This window comes from Nicotiana tomentosiformis, chromosome 3 (genome assembly GCF_000390325.3).
Source record: "Nicotiana tomentosiformis chromosome 3, ASM39032v3, whole genome shotgun sequence".
Taxonomy (NCBI): domain Eukaryota; kingdom Viridiplantae; phylum Streptophyta; class Magnoliopsida; order Solanales; family Solanaceae; genus Nicotiana; species Nicotiana tomentosiformis.
In genome coordinates, this window is record NC_090814.1 from 77801370 (window position 1) to 77821274 (window position 19905).

The 19905-nt window shown below is 42.1% G+C and overlaps 1 long non-coding RNA gene and 1 pseudogene across 1 annotated transcript in view; one reads left to right on the forward strand and one right to left on the reverse strand.

The window, feature by feature from the left end:
- Positions 1 to 19905, forward strand: part of LOC108945293 (uncharacterized) — a 160189-nt gene that overhangs the window by 66757 nt on the left and 73527 nt on the right. The gene's annotated exons all lie outside the window — the stretch shown is intronic.
- Positions 14899 to 14997, reverse strand: LOC117276814 (small nucleolar RNA R71; annotated as a pseudogene).

Consider the following 19905-nt stretch of genomic DNA (forward strand, 5'->3'; position numbering starts at 1 on the left):
GTGTACGAAGGATACCGACCTTACGTCACTCCGAAAGGTTCAAATTATGATTCCAACGAGTCCAGCATGCATCATATATATATGTATCTATTTTACTCTACCGAGCCGCGCTATAGTCGGCCGGGTATGGCACCTATTGTGCAACCACTGATCAGTTGGGTTTTACCGAGCTCCACGTGGCCGGGTACGATTCTCCGAGCCCTATGATGGCCGGGTACGTTTTACCGAGCCTATTATGGCCGGGTACGATATGATGATGATGATGCCCACAAAGGCATATGTTTTAAACGTTTATGTATATATATATGTATGTATCATGTAATTCATGTCAGTAGCCCTCAGAGGTACCCAGATGTCACATGTTGTATATTCCCTATCACTGTTTACATTATTGTTCTTACTTATGCTATTCTGCCTTACATACTCAGTACTTTATTCGTACTGACGTCCTTTTTATTTGTGGACGCTGCATGTCGTGCTGCAGGTCCTGATAGACAGGTAGACGCAGCTCCCCCATCACAGTAGGCTATCCGGTTCAGCGTTATTGGCAAGATCCTTTCTCCGGACTTGCCGTGGTCTTGGTATGCATTTTTGTTATAGACATTATGGGTATGTCGGGGCCCTGTTCCGGCAATGTTGTAGCACTTATGTTCTTTTAGAGGCTCATAGACAGGTGTCGACTCATGTATGGTTTGGAATGCCTTGTCGGCTGATTTTTGTTGTATAGTCTTTCATGGCACCATGGTAGCTCGTACCTTATATATAGTTTCTTGACAGTCTTGTCGTCCCATGTTACGTATGTTCATGACATTATCTTTCATTGTTGGATGTTCATGATCCATGTCTTTCATTTATATTGGTCTTGTCGGCCCTTAAAGATAATAAGGAAGGTTAGATAAAATGTACGTTGGTGCTCGGCAAGTATGGCCCGGGTGCTAGTCATGACCCTCCAGTTGGGTCGTGACAAACTTGGTATCAGAGCAAGTCTGTCCTAGGGGTTGTCTATGAGCCGTGTCTAGTAGAGTTTTGATTATGGATGTGTAGCGCGCCACATTTATAATCAGGAGGCTACATGACATCTAGGGTTGTTACCTTCTTCCTAAATCTAGATCGTGCGTAGAGTTGAGTCGTAAGTGTTCATATCTAATATTCACATTGTTTTCTTTCAGCGATGCCTTCGACTAGGAAGCAAGCGATTAGTAAACGGCTTGATACAGCTGTGGGCGAGGGTAACATTCAGGTCCCTCCAGCCAGAGCAGGCCAAAGTGAGGCTCAGAGTAAGATGCCGTCTCATACCTCTCCGTCTCCTCCAGAGGATATTAGGAGGCATCCAGTACATCCAGTTCCACCGTCTGGCACTACAGACCACGATATGCGCAGTGCCGTGCAGTTGTTGACTAGCTTGGTAGCTGCTCAGGCTCAGAGGCAGAATACCGGTGTTGCTGATAAACCGGTTAGTGCGAGAGTTCGTGATTTTATTAATCTAGACCCTCCAGTGTTTACCGGATCAGATCCCAAGGAGGACCCACAAACATTTATTGATCAGGTTCATCGTACATTGCGGGTTATGCATGCTAGTGATACGGAGGCAGTAGAGTTGGCTTCTTATCGGTTACGGGATTTAGCGGTTTTCTGGTATGATAGTTGGGAGAGATCTAGGGGTCCGAACGCTCCTCTAGCCGTGTGGAAGGAATTTTCTGAGGCCTTTCTTCGTCACTACTTGCCAGTTGAGATACGACGAGCAAGAGCTGATAAGTTCTTGAACCTTCGACAGGGTAATATGAGTGTACGAGAGTATAGTATACAATTTGATTCTTTAGCAAGGTATGCTCCCCATATGGTGGCCGAAATGAGTGATAGGGTGCATCTGTTCGTGAACGGGTTGGGACCACATCTGATAAATGAGTGCACAACAGCCTCCTTGGTAGAGGGCATGGATATTTCCCGTATTCAGGCTTATGCCCAGACCCTAGAGGATCGTAAGCGCCAGCAAAGGGCAGATAGGGAGCAGGATAGGGGCCAGCATAAGAGGGCAAGATTTGCAGGGTATTCTGATGAGTTCAGAGGCAGTATCAGGCCCCAATCTTCGAGGAGTTCGGCGCCACCTGTAGCTAGTGCTCCTCCACAGTTTCAGAGGCCTCGGTATGATCGATTTACCTATTCTGGTTCAGGTCAGAGTTCGAGGGCATCAGGCTCACAATTTCATAGAGATACTAGTCAGACGAGACCCCCAACACCTCGTTGTGATCAGTGCGGCAAGGCCCACTTTGGACTGTGCCGTCGAGGTTCCGATGCGTGCTATTCTTGCGGACAGCGTGGCCATATGATGCGGGATTGTCCTAACAGAGGAGGTGGTGGTATGGCTCAACCGACTGGATCTGTGTCTGGTTCTTCCTCATCAGTTCGACCTCCAGCACAAGGTTTTCAGCAGTCGACAGGTCGTGGTAGAGGTAGAGGTTCAGTGCCGAGTTCGAGTGGTGCTCAAAATCGAACCTATGCTCTAGTAGGTCGACAAGATCTCGAATCGTCTCCGGATGTTGTTACAGGTATATTGTCTGTGTTTTCTTATGATGTATATGCGCTAATTGATCCAGGATCTACCTTATCATATGTTACACCCTTTGTGGCTAATAAGTTTGGCATTGAACCTGAATTGATAAGTAAACCACTTGCGGTATCCACTCCGTTAGGAGATTCTGTGATTGCTAGAAGGGTATATAAAGGTTGCACTGTGATGATTTGTAGTCGTCAAACCTCGGCAAATTTATTTGAGTTAGAAATGGTTGATTTCGATGTGATAATGGGAATGGACTGGTTGGCCTCATGCTATGCAACTGTTGACTGTCGTACGAAGATGGTTAGGTTTCAGTTTCCGGGTGAACCCACCATTGAATGGAAGGGGAACATTGCTATGCCGAAAGGTAGGTTTATTTCCTATCTTAAGGCAAGGAAGATGATCTCAAAAGGTTACATTTATCATCTTGTTCGTGTTAGGGATGTGGAGGCGAAGCCGCCTACTCTACAATTAATCCCCGTGGTCAATGAATTTCCAGATGTTTTCCCAGATGAACTCCCAGGCCTTCCTCCTGAAAGGGAGATTGAGTTTAGCATTGATGCATTGCCTGACACTCAACCGATCTCTATCCCTCCATACAGGATGGCCCCGGCAGAGTTGCAAGAGTTGAAGGCACAGTTGAAGGACTTGCTGGATAAGGGTTTCATTAGGCCTAGCACTTCACCTTGGGGTGCGCCAGTCTTGTTCGTGCGGAAGAAAGATGGGTCGTTAAGGATGTGTATCGATTATCGACAGTTGAATAAGTTTACAATAAAGAACAAGTATCCACTTCCAAGAATTGATGACCTGTTTGACCAACTCCAGGGTGCCAAGTATTTCTCCAAGATTGACTTGCGTTCAGGGTATCATCAGGTGAGGGTTAAGGAGAAGGATATTCCAAAGACGGCCTTCCGGACAAGATATGGGCATTTTGAGTTCTTGGTGATGTCGTTCGGGCTAACAAATGCCCCAGCAGCTTTTATGGATCTCATGAATAGTGTATTCAGGCCCTATCTTGATGTGTTCGTGATCGTATTCATTGATGACATTCTGGTGTATTCTCGTTCGGAGGCGGAACATGCGGGCCACTTGCAGATAGTATTACAGACCCTTCAGGATCATAAGTTATATGCTAAGCTCTCTAAATGTGAATTCTGGCTGAACTCAGTAGCATTCCTTGGCCATGTGATATCTGATGAGGGTATTAGTGTCGACACTCAGAAGATCGATGCAGTGAAGAATTGGCCGAGACCTACAACACCATCAGAAGTCCGCAGCTTCCTGGGGCTAGCAGGGTATTATAGGCGGTTTGTAGAAGGGTTTTCCTCTATATCAGCACCATTGACTAAGTTAACACAGAAAGCTACCAAGTTCCAGTGGTCTGATTCTTGTGAACATAGTTTTTAGGAGCTAAAGAATCGATTGACATCTGCGCCAGTGCTCACTCTCCCAGAAGGAACAGAAGGTTATGTGGTATATTGTGATGCCTCAGGTATAGGTTTGGGGTGCGTATTGATGCAACGTGGGAAGGTGATTGCTTATGCATCATGACAATTGAAGAAGCATGAAAAGAATTACCCGACTCATGATTTGGAATTGGCTGCAGTAATATATGCTTTGAAGATATGGCGGCACTACTTATACGGCGTCCATATTGACATCTACACAGATCACAAAAGTTTACAATACATCTTCAAGCAGAAGGAGTTGAATTTGAGGCAGCGTAGGTGGCTTGAATTACTGAAAGACTATGACGTCGAGATATTGTACCATCCTGGTAAAGCCAATGTTGTGGCAGACGCTCTCAGCCGTAAGTCAATGGGAAGCTTAATACATATTGAGGCAGGTAGACAAGGGTTGACCAAAGAGCTTCACCAGCTGGCCAATATGAGAATCAGATTGTTGGACTCTGATGACGGAGGTGTTACTGTACAGAATACAGCAGAATCATCTTTGGTAGCCGAGGTAAAAGCACGGCAATATGAAGATCCTACCTTAGTAAGATTGAGAGAGGGAATTCAGCAGTGTAAGATTACAGCTTTCAAGATCGGAGGAGATGGGACACTGAGATACCAGGGCCGATTATGTGTGCCTAGTGTGGCAGGGTTGCGAGAGAAGATTATGATTGAGATTCATCAGTCCCGATATTCTATCCATCCTGGCTCGACAAAGATGTATCATGACGTTAAGGAGCAGTATTGGTGGGACAACATGAAGAAGTCTATTGCAGAATTTGTAGCCCAGTGTCCTAATTGTCAACAAGTAAAGATCGAGCATCAGAAACCCAGTGGATTGATTCAGAATATAGAGATTCCGACCTGGAAATGGGAGGTGATTAATATGGACTTCATTATTGGATTACCTCGCTCTTATCATAAGTTTGACTCCATTTGGGTGATAGTTGATCGACTTACAAAATCTGCCCATTTTCTACCAGTTAAGACAACTTACACGGCTGAAGATTATGCGAAGTTGTATATCAAGGAGATTGTTAGGCTTCATGGTGTGCCGGTATCTATTATATCAGACCGAGGAGCTCAATTTACGGCTAACTTTTGGAGGTCTTTTCAGAAGGGTTTAGGCACACAAGTAAATCTCAGCACTGCATTCCATCCGCAGACTGACGGACAGGCTGAACGTACCATCCAGATGCTGGAAGATATGCTACGAGCATGTGTTCTAGATTTTAAGGGGAATTGGGATGACCATCTGGCACTTATAGAATTTGCCTACAATAATAGCTACCATTCCAGTATTAAAATGGCCCCGTATGAGGCACTGTACGGGAGGAGATGTAGATCACCAGTTGGATGGTTCGAAGTCGGTGAGACAGAATTATATGGGCCAGATTTGATTTACCAAGCCATTGAGAAGGTGAAACTGATACAAGAGCGGCTGAGGACGGCACAAAGCAGGCAAAAATCTTATTCCGATGTCCGACGTCGTGATCTGGAATTTGAGGTTGGTGATTGGGTTTTCCTGAAGATCTCGCCGATGAAGGGTGTTATGCGTTTTGGGAAGAAGGGTAAGTTGAGTCCACGGTATATTGGGCCGTACAAAATTCTTCGACGAATTGGACAGGTTGCTTACGAGTTAGAATTGCCATCTGAATTGGAATTTGTCCACCCGGTATTCCATGTATCTATGTTGAGGAAATGTATTGGAGACCCTTCTCGGGTCGTCCCTATCAAAGATGTACAAGTTACAAAGGATCTATCATATGATGAACTGCCAGTGGCTATATTAGATCGACAAGTCCGCAAGCTGAGAACAAAGGATGTAGCTTCCGTGAAAGTATTATGGAGGAACAAGAATATAGAAGAAATGACATGGGAAGCAGAAGAGGAGATGAAGTCTAAATACCCTTACCTATTCCAGAGTGAAAATAACGAGGATACCGGGGGAAAGAAGGACGCATTATAAGGTGAAACGGCTCTATGAGGTAAGCAATAGCTTGTGAATACTCTTTTTTTTAATACAAAATGGTGATATGCAGATAATGTACATATCCATAATGCTTTGTATAGTCTTGTATGGCCATAGGTTGGGTTTAACTGCTTGCAAGTTTGGCTAGTGTCCATTTTATAAGGGAAACTCAGCCGGAAATCTCCGTCGGAATCCACGATGAGTTAGACACCCCATAAACCCTTACATTCGAGGACGAATGTTCCTAAGGGGGAGAGGATGTTACAACCCAAATTCGCATATCATAGATCACGCCGTAAGGTAGTCGACGTAAATCCGAGCGGGAGATGCAGAGAAGATATCCATGCCTATTCGAGACTCCAGGTATGTTTCTAGACCCGTTCGAGGACGAACGGTTGTTTAAGAGGGGGAGGATGTAACGACCCGGCCGGTCGTTTCGAGAGTTATAGCCCCGTTTCCCCCATTTCTATTTCCTTTATGCTCTTAACCTATATTATGATATACCGGGTTTGTTGGTTTGGGTCCGGAGTGATTTCGGAGCGGAATGAGACACTTAGTCTCTTATTTAGAACCTTTAGTTGAAAAAGTTAACTGGATGTTGGTCTATGTGTAAACGATCTCGGATTTAAATTTTGATGATTTTGTTAGCTCCGTTAGGTGATTTTGGACTTAGGAGTGCATCCGTAATGTGATTTGGAGGTCCGGAGTGGAATTAGGCTTGAATTGGCGGAAGTTGGAAATTTGGCAATTTCGGTCGGCAGTGGAAAATTTGATTGTCCATTTTATAAGGGAAACTCAGCCGGAAATCTCCGTCGGAATCCACGATGAGTTAGACACCCCATAAACCCTTACATTCGAGGACGAATGTTCCTAAGGGGAGAGGATGTTACAACCCAAATTCGCATATCATAGATCACGCCGTAAGGTAGTCGACGTAAATCCAAGAAGAGATTATCTTTGAGATGATAATAAGTTAATCCTATTGGTCTTAAACGATACAAGGGAGTATAAGAGTGGTTAACAAGTATTTGAAGTTAAGCTAATCAAGGATGTTGTAACCCGTATTTTCGGATAACACTAGAGGTGATTAACTGTCCCAAGAGGTCTTGTTTTAATGTATTTGAATCATATAATATCCGCATCATAAGTATTGAAGTCAAGCGAGTTATGAAATAAAAGTCGATAAAAGTTGTCGCAACTTAGGTTTATAATTTTACTTAAACTTTAGGTCAAATATTACTGCATTTTACTCCCAATGTGCTTGGAAATATGGGGTGATCTACCTATCAAATTGAAGATCTATGAGTCTAGTTTCCAACGCATTAAACCGTTCGTCGATACGATCTCGGAATAGAGAGATATTCGCATTTTCGCGAGAGTGCGCCAAGCTGCTCTCTATGGGGCCCACAAAGGCGGTTTAAGACATTTGGACATATATAAGATAACTCAACCCCGTTTTAAGTCATTATTTTTCAGTATATTCAGACCTTATAACCCTAAAAACATTCTCTCAAGGTTCTCTCATGATCCAAGACCCAAACAAAGGGCAAACAACACAAATCAAATGTCGGGAATCCCGTGGTGCTAGTAAGTTTCTTGTTTTTCTTGTTGTTGCTGATTTTTGTGTTGTTCCAGCTCGTGTGGGAGGTTGTTTTAAGTGCTTTATGTTCTGTAAATATACCTTCAAGTTTTTAATATCAACCCTAGGTGATTTCAAGTCTTCTAAAGTAATTCTAGTGCCGAAAAACCCGAATTAATTGCTAGTTTCGCTTCCTTGTTCTTGTGGCAGAATTGAAGGGATATTTCGAGGAAAATTAAGGTCAAATTGGAGTTGTTCTTTCTGTTTAAAGGTAATGAACCTCTTACTCTATATATATTTAAGATTATCCAAGTTGTGGCTAAGTCGTTGATGCTAGAACTTGTGAAATATATATCGAAAGGCTTGGTAGTAATGTTGTTAGTTGGTGGACTATTTTGGAGGCTCAATATGATTATTAATGATGTTGTTTGGGCTGTTTGGTGATTGTATTGACTTGTGTGAAGTCATATAAATAGGGGAGGTGCTGTCCGTTTCATCGTAAAATAGGTTGCGGTCGATACATAATAGTTACGACGCTTAAACGATAATGATAGTGTCATTTCTTTTATTGTAGACTAAGGAGTCGTGACATTTGCATAGCTTGAGGTTGGGCAGTATATACAAGGTATGTGAGGCTATCCCCTTCATTCTTTTGCACGACTCCAATTGTACATAATGTAATGAACGAGCTCCCAAAGATACTCTACTCTTAGAAGCTAGCAGTACTTACATTGCTGCCCTTCTTATGAAACGATTGATATTGATGTTACTTCTCTTATTCTTATATTATCAATGTTGTTGGTAGTTCCTGATTCTTATAAGATTCTTGATGAAGAGTTAATCCTAATAACGTGTACGAAGGATACCGACCTTACGTCACTCCGAAAGGTTCAAATTATGATTCCAACGAGTCCAGCATGCATCATATATATGTATCTATTTTACTCTACCGAGCCGCGCTATAGTCGGCCGGGTATGGCACCTATTGTGCAACCACTGATCAGTTGGGTTTTACCGAGCTCCACGTGGCCGGGTACGATTCTACCGAGCCCTATGATGGCCGGGTACGTTTTACCGAGCCTATTATGGCCGGGTACGATATGATGATGATGATGCCCACAAAGGCATATGTTTTAAACGTTTATGTATATATATATGTATGTATCATGTAATTCATGTCAGTAGCCCTCAGAGGTACCCAGATGTCACAGGTTGTATATTCCCTATCACTGTTTACATTATTGTTCTTACTTATGCTGTTCTGCCTTACATACTCAGTACTTTATTCGTACTGACGTCCTTTTTATTTGTGGACGCTGCATGTCGTGCTGCAGGTCCTGATAGACGGGTAGACGCAGCTCCCCCATCACAGTAGGCTATCCGGTTCAGCGTTATTGGCAAGATCCTTTCTCCGGACTTGCCGTGGTCTTGGTATGCATTTTTGTTATAGACATTATGGGTATGTCGGGGCCCTGTTCCGGCAATGTTGTAGCACTTATGTTCTTTTAGAGGCTCATAGACAGGTGTCGACTCATGTATGGTTTGGAATGCCTTGTCGGCTGATTTTTGTTGTATAGTCTTTCATGGCACCATGGTAGCTCGTACCTTATATATAGTTTCTTGACAGTCTTGTCGTCCCATGTTACGTATGTTCATGACATTATCTTTCATTGTTGGATGTTCATGATCCATGTCTTTCATTTATATTGGTCTTGTCGGCCCTTAAAGATAATACGGAAGGTTAGATAAAATGTACGTTGGTGCTCGGCAAGTATGGCCCGGGTGCTAGTCATGACCCTCCAGTTGGGTCGTGACATCGCATACCTTTGGAGGCTTAAGCATCGCATTCGCATTGGTCAACCCGCGTTCGCGTAGATTTGAGTTGAGAAGTTGGGGGATGTAGATTTTCTTCTTCGCATTCACATTGGTCTTGTCGTGATCGCGTAGTGTAGGTGCGTGTGGTCATCACGTTCGCGTGTGATGTTTCGCAAATGTGTAGGGCATTTTTGGTGGAAGACTATTTTGTTCATTGCAACGCGATGGTCTTCCCGCATTCGCGAAGGGTATTGCTGGAGCAGTTTTATAAAATAATTTATTTCAAAGGTTTTGGACATTTTATCATATTTGGAGCTATGGAGCTCGAATTGAGATGATTTTTGAAGCGATTTTCAAGAAGCAAGACAGAAGATAAAATGATATACTAAAATGACAAGGAAGTGAAACAATAAAGAATTTATGGAAAAATTAACAGCACAAAATTTAGGAAAACAAGGATTTTACATGTTAGGGAAACAACAACCAAACAAATACAGCAAATAGAGAAAGATAAACAGAGGACCCTACCGAGGTACCGCCTCGTAGTCCCAAATCATAAAAGTAAATCACAGTCTTTTCTTATATTATCGCGGGAGCCTTTACATTTAGTTTTAAAAATTATTTTTCCGAAATAGCACCCCGCGTTTTAGCCCGCCTTATCACACCGCATGACTTCTAGTAGCTCCCCTACTAGCCACGCATATCAAGCCTACCTTATCTCACCGTATGCGTTTCAACACTCAGACCTTATACCACCGCATGCGTATCAATAATAACAGCAGCACGGTAGAAACCTCGTGCAAATAGTATCAACAACATGACAATTAACGGTAGATTCATGGGAATTAATCAAAAATGAGTTAAGAACTCTTACCCCAACAATCTCTCCGAAAAATCCTCGAAAGTTCGCCTCAAACCGAGCTCTCTAAATTCAAATTGTGAAATATGAAATAAACCCTCGATTTCAAACTTAAGTTTTGCTGCTTAGTTATTTACACTTCGCGATCGCGGAATTTCATTCGTGAAGAAAAAAAATGTTTCTGCCCAAAAATAACACTACGCGATCCCGGAACACCGCATGCGAACGCGAATCACTGCCTCATCAAGCTACGCGATCGCGTAGCACACCATGCGCCCGCGATGAAGAAAACGTTTGTGAACTGCAGACCCCCAAATTCTTCTATGCCATCCTTCCGCGATCGCATAGCACAAATTTTCCCCAGTTCTACATTACCCTGAGCGATTGCATTAATCCATTTGCGATCGCATATAACGACACCAAAATTACTAGATTCAACAACCCCTCAATCATCCGAAATGCGCCGAACATGGTCCGAAATACACCCGAGACCCCCGGGACCTCAACCAAACATACCAACAAGTCTTAAAACATCATATGAATATGCTCGAAGCGTCAAATCACATCAAACAATACTAAAATCACGAATCGTGCATCGATTCAAGTCTAAGAAACTCATGAACTTCCGAATTCCAAAATCAGCGCCGATTCATACCAAAAAAACTCCGATTGACACCAAAATTTGCATACAAATCATAAATATTATTACGGACCTATTTCAATTTTTAGAATCGGGATCCGACCCGAATATCAATAAAGTCCACTCCCGGTTAAACTTCCCAAAATTCCACCAAATTTCAAACTTTCGTCAAATTACACCGAAACAACCTACAAACCTCTAAATCAACATCCGGACGCGCTCCTAAGACCAAAATTCCCATACGGAGCTATTGGAACCATCAAAACTCCACTCTGGAGTCGTCTTCACACAAGTCAAACTACGGTTAGCTCCTACGACTTACACTTCCAACTTAGGGACTATGTGTCCCATTTCACTCCGAAAGTCACCCGAAATCAAAACCAAACACCCCGGCAAGTCACGTAACCATAAAATAAAATAGTAAAGTAATAAACATGGGATCGGGACTAATACACTCAAAACGACCGACCGGATTGTTACAGAAAAATTCTCAGTATTTGGTCTTCACTTTTACATTCTCGACAACTAAGGAGCGGTAGATCTGAAACGACCTCGCAAGCCCCGTTCACTGCCCCGTGGAGGGTAAACCCGACTTCATTTCTGCTATTTTCTCTTTAGTATAATCGCGGGGATTGTTACATAAGCGCTATAAAATATGACCATAAGTTATATTTCCAAATCTTGTCTTTGTAAGTAAAACCATGTTGGTATGCCTGTCAGCATAATTTAGCTTTCTGAATTTTAGGATGACTATCTCCTTAGATATCATGCTTGTAAAATACTAAAATATCTTGTTGGAGCAGATTAAATTGGTTGAAATATCAACCTTTTATGTGCTGATTTGTTTTTGTTCCTTCAAACTTTAGATGTCATGACTCATGAGCCTTTACTCTATACTTTATGTTTTAAATGTCATGTTCAGAAACTGGTTTGGCTTTTGCATCTTTAGACATCCTGCCTTAATGATTCAGAGCGTTTTATTTGAAATACATGTTGTTATGTTTTAAAGAGGAATTATCATGTGCAATAGCTAATTTTCAGCATGCTATTTAGGCGTTTAAGTGTTAAGTGTCGAAAGAGAATATTTTAATTTTATATGTAGAGTGTCTATTATGAAGAATCATTCTTGTCTTCCTTGATCATGTATGGCTTCAGACCTTCAGTGACTAATGCTAGTATACTAATTCCTTTTAAACCGTTTATACGAGTTGGGCTCATAAGAGTCTCTATTTTCATAGAGCAATATCATAAAGCTACACAAGACTTTGCTTAAGCATAAGACAAAAAGAATCATGGCTTACTTTCATAGATTAGCAACGCTTTTGGATGTGTTTGTAGTACAACTAATAAGTACTTTAAAAGATGTAGAAATAGGGATATATACGGTACTTTATATTTAAGAAGATTGAGAGTCAATTCAGTATGACATTTGCCCATACATGTCCTTAGTTTCTTATTTTTTTTTAGGTTAATTTATTAAAGTAGTAGTTCTTATCTCTAATCCTTCATTTTCTTTTCTTTGTATTGCATAAACAAATACCGGAGCACTTCTTGAGTCTCAATGTGAAACTCGACGCTATCTCGAAGGAACCTGCATCTACATTATTCATTCGTTTCTTCCGCTCCCTCAAAGCACAGCGGGGAGAAATGGCGAATACTCCTTTAGTTGTTTACTATATTATACTTTTCTTGCGTGATATTTGAACTTGAATTCCGTACCATTTTGTTCTTTGATTTATATATGCAGAGAGGTATACAGTTAATCTAGCTTTGAGATCTAGAGTATTTCATCTAGTTAGGAGTGATGATAGGCTATAATTACATGTTTTAGTCGCTTATTGCACTCTAATTTACTGCACTTTAAGTATGTTTGAGCTTTAATCGCTAGTGGTTTGTACTTATTACATGTCTTATGCCTTGTAGGAGCAATTTTGAGTGATGTGGATGTTACAGAGCTAATTCGAGCTATTTGGAGCTTTGAAGTATGAGTAAAAGCCCAAAGGATTAAGTCGAGATCGCGTTCGGGGGTCGAGGACCAAGTCTGGACGTCAAAAATTGAGATTTGAACTTTAATCTGAGAAAAGTCTGCAGCTGCGGCGCGTGGGGCGCCGCGGCTATACAGAGTCTGCTGCCTGTGAATTGTGATGCTCTTTGAAGATCTCCACTGCTGCCCCGAGTGGCGCGTCACCCCATGTGGCATGCTTGTATAATTTTTACAAAGCTACAATCCTATTTTGGCTAGGAGAAGGTATTTTCGTCTAGGCTCGACCTATACTTGGTATACATACATGGAAAAATATTATTTTGTAGACTTTTGACACATCTTAGACCTAAGGAGGCTAAGGAGGAATTGGAGAAGAAAAAGCATAAGGAATTCATCATTCAATCCTCACCCAAGACACGAGTTTGGATCGTTTTATATTTTTCTATACTTTAAACATATTTGTGATGAATTACTCCATATCTATGGAGTAGTTTCCTTTAGGGTTTGATGGATTTGGTGTATTGATTATTTTTTGTGGATTCTAACTCTAGTTTTATGTAATTAAGCATTTTTGGATGATTTAATTGTTGCATCTATATTCACTTGTTCATGTAATCGAGAGAGGCATATCTTGTGATATCTTTGCATTATATTGTTGGTTGAGTACATTAATTCTTCTTAGTAATCAAATGAGGCTAGTTGAATCATTGATTAAACCTAGTTAGGAGGATAATCGAGAGAGGATCTCCTAAAGACCAATCCGCTACGCATTCTTGTATATTGTCACCGAGCTTATATTGGTTCATCTTGTGAGGTTGAGACTTAATCGAGAGAGGAGTTTCTACTAAACGTTTGAACTAATAATTGAGTAAATTCGAGAGACTCACTTGAACATTAGAAGTGAATTATCTAGAGTTAGATCCTAAACAATTGTCTTGCATCTATCCTATCAAAATCATATCTTCTCCCATTGATATCTTTCTTTGCTTATTCCCTGCTCCGATTGTCATTAGTCAATTGGCTCTAGATTCTTAGCTAATTTTAGTATAAATCACAAAGCTCTAAATTGTTGATCATCTTGGATAGCAATCTAGCTAGAAACTATGAAATACTGTTGAACTCCAATCCCTGTAGATACGATATTATATTATACTATATTCGACTAGCGAATATATTTAAGTGTGTGTTTTGCACTCGTCAAATTTTGGCGCCGTTGCCGGGGATTGGCAATCAATAGTGTTTGATATAGTTTGTCGTGCTAATTCAGGATTTTTTCTTTTTCTTTTATTTTTTCTCTTTTTACGGTTGGTGTTCTTTGATTGTGCTCAGGCTACAGGTTAGATTGGTGCATGAATTGATCTTATGGGAAATAAGTACTACCATACAAACCATAAATAGAGAAACAACTGCGACAGCTAAGGAAGGAAAGAAATCTCCCTGAGACTTGAGAGAAGGTTGGGTAATCCTCAACCAAAGAAACTATGGCTGGAGATGATGATAATGTGGATTTGGCTATAGGAGAGGCAGCCCAACCATGAGAGAAAGCTGCAAGGGATGTCGAGGAAGCAGCGATTAGAGATACACAGATTATGTATGAAGAGGTGAGAGATAGGAGAATTGCTCAAAATCAACCCTTGGCTGTAGCCCAATTTGGAAACATAGCTCCCAGTGCTGGGAGACTGCTTGGCGATTATGCTAGACCAGTCTACAACCAAGGATAATCAAGTATTAGATCACCTCCAGTTGCAGCTAACAATTTCGAGTTGAAGCAAAGGTTGCTCCAAACCCTTCAAAACTGTTGTGTCTTCAGAGGGAAGATGAACGAAGATCCAAACAACCATCTAATGGACTTCGAGGAGATCATGAACACCTTTCAATACAATGGTGTGTCACAAGATGCAATATACTTAAGAGCATTCCCTATCACACTCAAAGATGATGCAAAGCAGTGGCTTCGAAGCTTGCCCACGGGATCAATTAGAACATGGATGAGATGACTAAAATATTTCTTGATAAATATTTCTCACTAGCTAAGACAGGCAAGTTTAGAGGAGAAATCTATAACTTCTACCAGAAAGATATTGAAACTGTGTTTGAAGCTTGGGAGAGGTTTAAGGAGATTGTTCGAAAGTGTCAACATAGAGGAATTGAACTCTGGATGCAACTCCGGGATTTTTGGGATGGATTGACAACGACCTTACGTAGAGCATTGAGTAATGCAGCTGGAGGCCCATTGATGAAGAAGACTCCATAGGAGATAGTTACAATTCTTGATGAGTTGTCTGAAGATGCAAATCATAGGCCCTCTGAGAGTGCTGAAAGAAGAAGATCAACTTGAGTTCACCAAGTTGATGCTAATACATCTATGCAGGTACATCTTGATTCTATGGATAAAGAAATACGGACGCTAACCTTAGCCTCCATACAAAGTGAGCCTCATGCAGCTTGTGATATATATGGAAGAGGACACCCTACTCGTGAGTATCAAGCCTCAACTGAGGAAGTGAATGCTGTGGGGAATTATAACTTTAATGCTATGGGTCAGATGTCATGCCCCAACCTCGGGAAGCGCGACCGGCACTCAACTGAGTGTACCCGGTCGAGCAAGCCTATTTGATACTTTCTACCCAACTCACCCATCATTAAGAGAAGACATGATTTCATTAATTAGACAGTAGGAAGATCATATATACAATACTAAATCGTCTCATTGGTTACATCATTTTTAAATTTCAAGATACACACATTCTTATGATTCGAGTGGAACAAGAGATCAAAACACAACATTATGACAACCCAGCCGGTCGTCTTGAGAGTTACAGCCCTGATCCCTTATTAACTGATTTCCCCGTATCTATTTCTGCTATTGTGACTTACCGGGAGGTTTCGTTTTGGTTTTTAGAGTGTTTTGGGACACTTGTCCCTAAACAGAAAGCGTAAGTTTTAGGATTCGGACCGTAGTCGGAACTGTGTGAAGACTACTCCAGAATGGAGTTCTGTCGATTTCGTTAGCTCCGTTGGGTGATTTTGGGATTAGGAGCGTCTATGCATTGTGTTTTGGAGGTTTGTAGCTCATTTAGGCTTCAAATGGCGAAAGTCAAATTTTTGGAGTTTTGGACCGGTAGTGAAAATTTTGATATCAGGGTCGGATTCCGATTCCGGAAGTTGGAGTAGGTCCGTGGTGTTGATTATGACTTGTGTGCAAAATTTGGGGTTGTAGAATTTTGAAGTTTCAAGTTCTCTAAGTTTGAATTGAAGGGTGATTAGTGATTTTAGCATTGTTTGATGTGATTTAAGGGCTCAACTAAGTTCGTATGGTGTTTTAGGATTGGTTAGTATGTTTGGTTGAGGTACCGGGGTCCTCGGATGAGTTTCGGGTGCTTAATGAACTAGTTTTTGGAATTTAAAGATAGTAGATTTCTGGTGTTTTTGTTGCAGACAATCCTTCATCGCATTCGCGAGAGAGGTCTCGCGAACGTGTAGAGCATCTGGGAAAGGTAGCCGAGGTTGTTCTTCGTGTTCGCGACGTCGTTCCCGCATTCACGAAGGTATAGAACACTAATTCTACTCGTTCGTGATAAGGACCTCGCATTCGCGTAGAGTCGACGGTCAGATGGGTTCCAGGCAAGATAGCTTACACGTTCGCGATGAGTGTTTCGCGTTCGTGTAGGGTCAGGCTAGTTGAGCTTCACATTCACGACCAGTGCATTGCGTTCGCGATGAGTATATTTTGGTCTGAAGCATCTTGTGCCTCGCGAACCCGAGGCTTTGACCGCGTTCGCGAAGAAGGGCATACCTGGGCAGAATTTAAAGTTCAAAAACGAGGGTTTTGAGTTCATATCACAAAATTGAATCGGGAGCTCGGTAGAAGACGAAATTTTGAGAGATTTTTAGAGGAAGTCATTGGGTAATGATTCCTAACTCCTTTATGGTTATAACCCACTAATCTATTATTAATTATATCATTTAATTTCGGATTTGGGGTGAAACAAATTGAGAAAAGTTCTTAGACCAAATTTTGGGATTTTGATGAAAGTAGAAGAAATGAGGATGTTGAGGTGGATGTGCGGGCAAACTAGGATAGATAAGATTAGGAATGATGTTATTCGGGAGAAGGTGCACGTGGCTCCCATTGATGACAAGATGCGGGAAGCGAGGCTTAGAGGGTTCGGACATGTTCAAAGGAGAAGCCCAGATGCTCCGGTACGGAGGTGTAAGCGGCTGGTTGTGGAGGGCACAAGAAGAGGTAGAGGGCGGCCTAAGTATTGGGGAGAGGTGATTAGACAGGACAGGCGAGGCTCCAGATTTTCGAGGACATGACACTTGATAGGAAGATGTGGAGGTCGAGTATTAGGGTTGTAGGTTAGGATGTAGTTGAGTCTTGACTTACTTCGTACCATTGTGGGAATAGCCAGGTAGGGTTTTTGTCTAAGATAGATAGTGACAATGTTGTGTTTTACTATTTCACTTTTCAGTGCATGTCCTATTTACTAACTATCGCTTTTGCTTTGCATCTTTCTTCTGCATTTCATGGTGTTCCTATTTTTTCTATGATTGTTGTGGTGATACTAATAATGTCTCCTTTTTTCCTTTTGTCTTTTTGTTTTCTTGAGCCGAGGGTCTTTCAGAAACAACCTCTCTACTCCTTTGGGGTAGGGGTAAGGCCTGCGTACACACTACCCTCCCCAGACCCCATTAGTGAGGTTTTACTGGGTTGTTGTTGTTGATCGAGATTTTTGGTATCGGATTTGAGTGAATTTGGTATGGTTAGACTCCTGAGTGAATGTGTGTTCGTATTTTGTGACTTTTACCCGATTCCGAGATGTAGGTCCGTGGAGGCTTTTTGAGCGATTTTTCAATGTCTCTCGTTAGCTTTGATTTCATTAGCTAGATTAGTTTCTTGTAGTTGTATTTATGCTATGTAATTGATTTTGGCTAGATTTGAGCCACTCGGAGTCGGATATTCATGGGAAAGTCATTGTGACTGATTGATTGAGCTTGGTTCGAGGTAATTGGCTTGCCTAACCTTGTGTGGGGGAACTCCCCTTAGGATTTGGTACCGTTTGATATGTGAGCTCCGTGTACGTGAGGCTATTTGCTGTAAAACTCTATTTTTTTGCACTAAGTCATAACTTGTTTCTCCTTAATTGAAACATACTAACATATGTAAATATTATGTTTAGACTAGAATAGCATTCCTACTTGTTTAACTGCCTATTTGAACTCTATGCAACATGTTTAGTGAAATTACCTGCTTCCTTGACTTCAACTTAGTCTAAACTGTAGGATTTCTTGCTGTAACTATTATTTCGGTGGTTTGTGCTGCATATTTATTTTGGGACTACGGAATGATATTTCGGGAGATCCCCCTGTACTGCATATTTATTTTGGGACTACTGAACGGTATTCCGGGAGATCCCCCTGTTCTGCATATTTATTTTGGGACTACGGAACGGTATTTCGGGAGATCCCCGTGTTGTTATCACTGTGTTCTAAGCTATTGTCTTTCATTGATTCTATTCCTGTTAGAGTTCCACATTTATTTTACTGCGATATTTCATTCTGTCTTATTTCAGTATATTTATACCAGTAGGGCCCTGACCTGATCTTGTCACTACTCGACCGAGGTTAGGCTTGGCACTTACTGGGTACCGTTGTGGGTACTCACGCCCTTTCCTGCACATGTTTTTCGTGTGCGGATCCAGGTTCATCTTACCAACTTCATCACTAGTTGCAGTCGCTGCTGCTTATTGGAGACTTCAAGGTATACCTGCTCGCGCCCGCAGATCCTCGGAGTCCCCCCTCTATCCCCCTATGTTCATTTTGCCTTCTTTTTGTACAAATAAAGTATAGAATGGTTAAGACTTCTTAGTAGCTTGTGACTTACATTATTTCGGGTTTTGGGAATTGTTTTGTACATTTTCAGAGGTGATAATTGTATATGCCGAGTGGCATTCAGTTGATTTTAGATATTTGTTACTATTAATAGGTAATGTTCATGCTTTAGTTTCATTTCGACAAAAGTGTTAGGCTTACCTAGTCGTAGAGACTAGGTGCAGTCACAACGGTTCACGGAGGGAGAAATTGGGCCGTGACAAGTTGGTATCAGAGCTCTAGGTTCATAGGAGTCATGAGTCACAAGTCAGTTTATTAGAGTCTTACAGATCGGTACAGAGACGCCTGTACTTATCTTCGGGAGGCTATGGAACTGTTAGGAACAAACATACTTCTTTGATTTCCTTGTCGTGCGAGTTATTGGAATCAAATTCTAAAAATTCTCTATTCTATTCTTTCTCACTGATGGTGAGGACCCGTACCGGAGGATCTGACGATCAAGCACCCGAGCCCCCTGCCAGAGCCGCCAGAGGCCGGGGCCGGGGTAGAGTACGGCCACGCGGTGTAGCTAGAACACCCGCGCGAGCTGCGACGGAGGAGCCCCTAGCAAATCCAGCTGGAGGGCAGGCACCAGAGGTTTCTATTGCTGCACCAGCTCTTCAGGAGACTCTAGCTCAGTTCATGAGCATGTTCAACATCTTAGCTTAGCTGGATTGATTCCATTAGCTCCCGCCACATCTCAGGCTGGGGGAAGGGCACAGACTCCCGCAACCCATACTCCTCAGCAAAGGGTCCAGGTTGATCAGGCTCCAGAGTTCATTCCTATATCGCTGGTAGCCCCGGTTCAGCATGAGACTAGGGTAGCCGCTTCTGAGGTGGAGCTGCTCAGACTTGAGAGGTACCGAAAGTACCACCCACCTACCTTCAGCGGATTGGCTATAGATGATGCTCGAGGTTTTCTAGAGGAGTGTCATCGTATTCTCCGTACTATGGGCTTAGCGGAGACAAGTGGGGTTTCTTTTACCACTTTCCAGCTTAGAGGAGCAGCCTATCAGTGGAGGCGTGCTTATGAGTTGAGTAGTCCGGATGAGGCAGCTTCACTTACATCGACTCAGTTCTCAGACATGTTTTTGAGAGAGTATGTCCCTTAGAGCCTCAGGGACTCATGGCACGCGGAGTTTGAGCAGCTGCGCCATGGTGCTATGACTATATC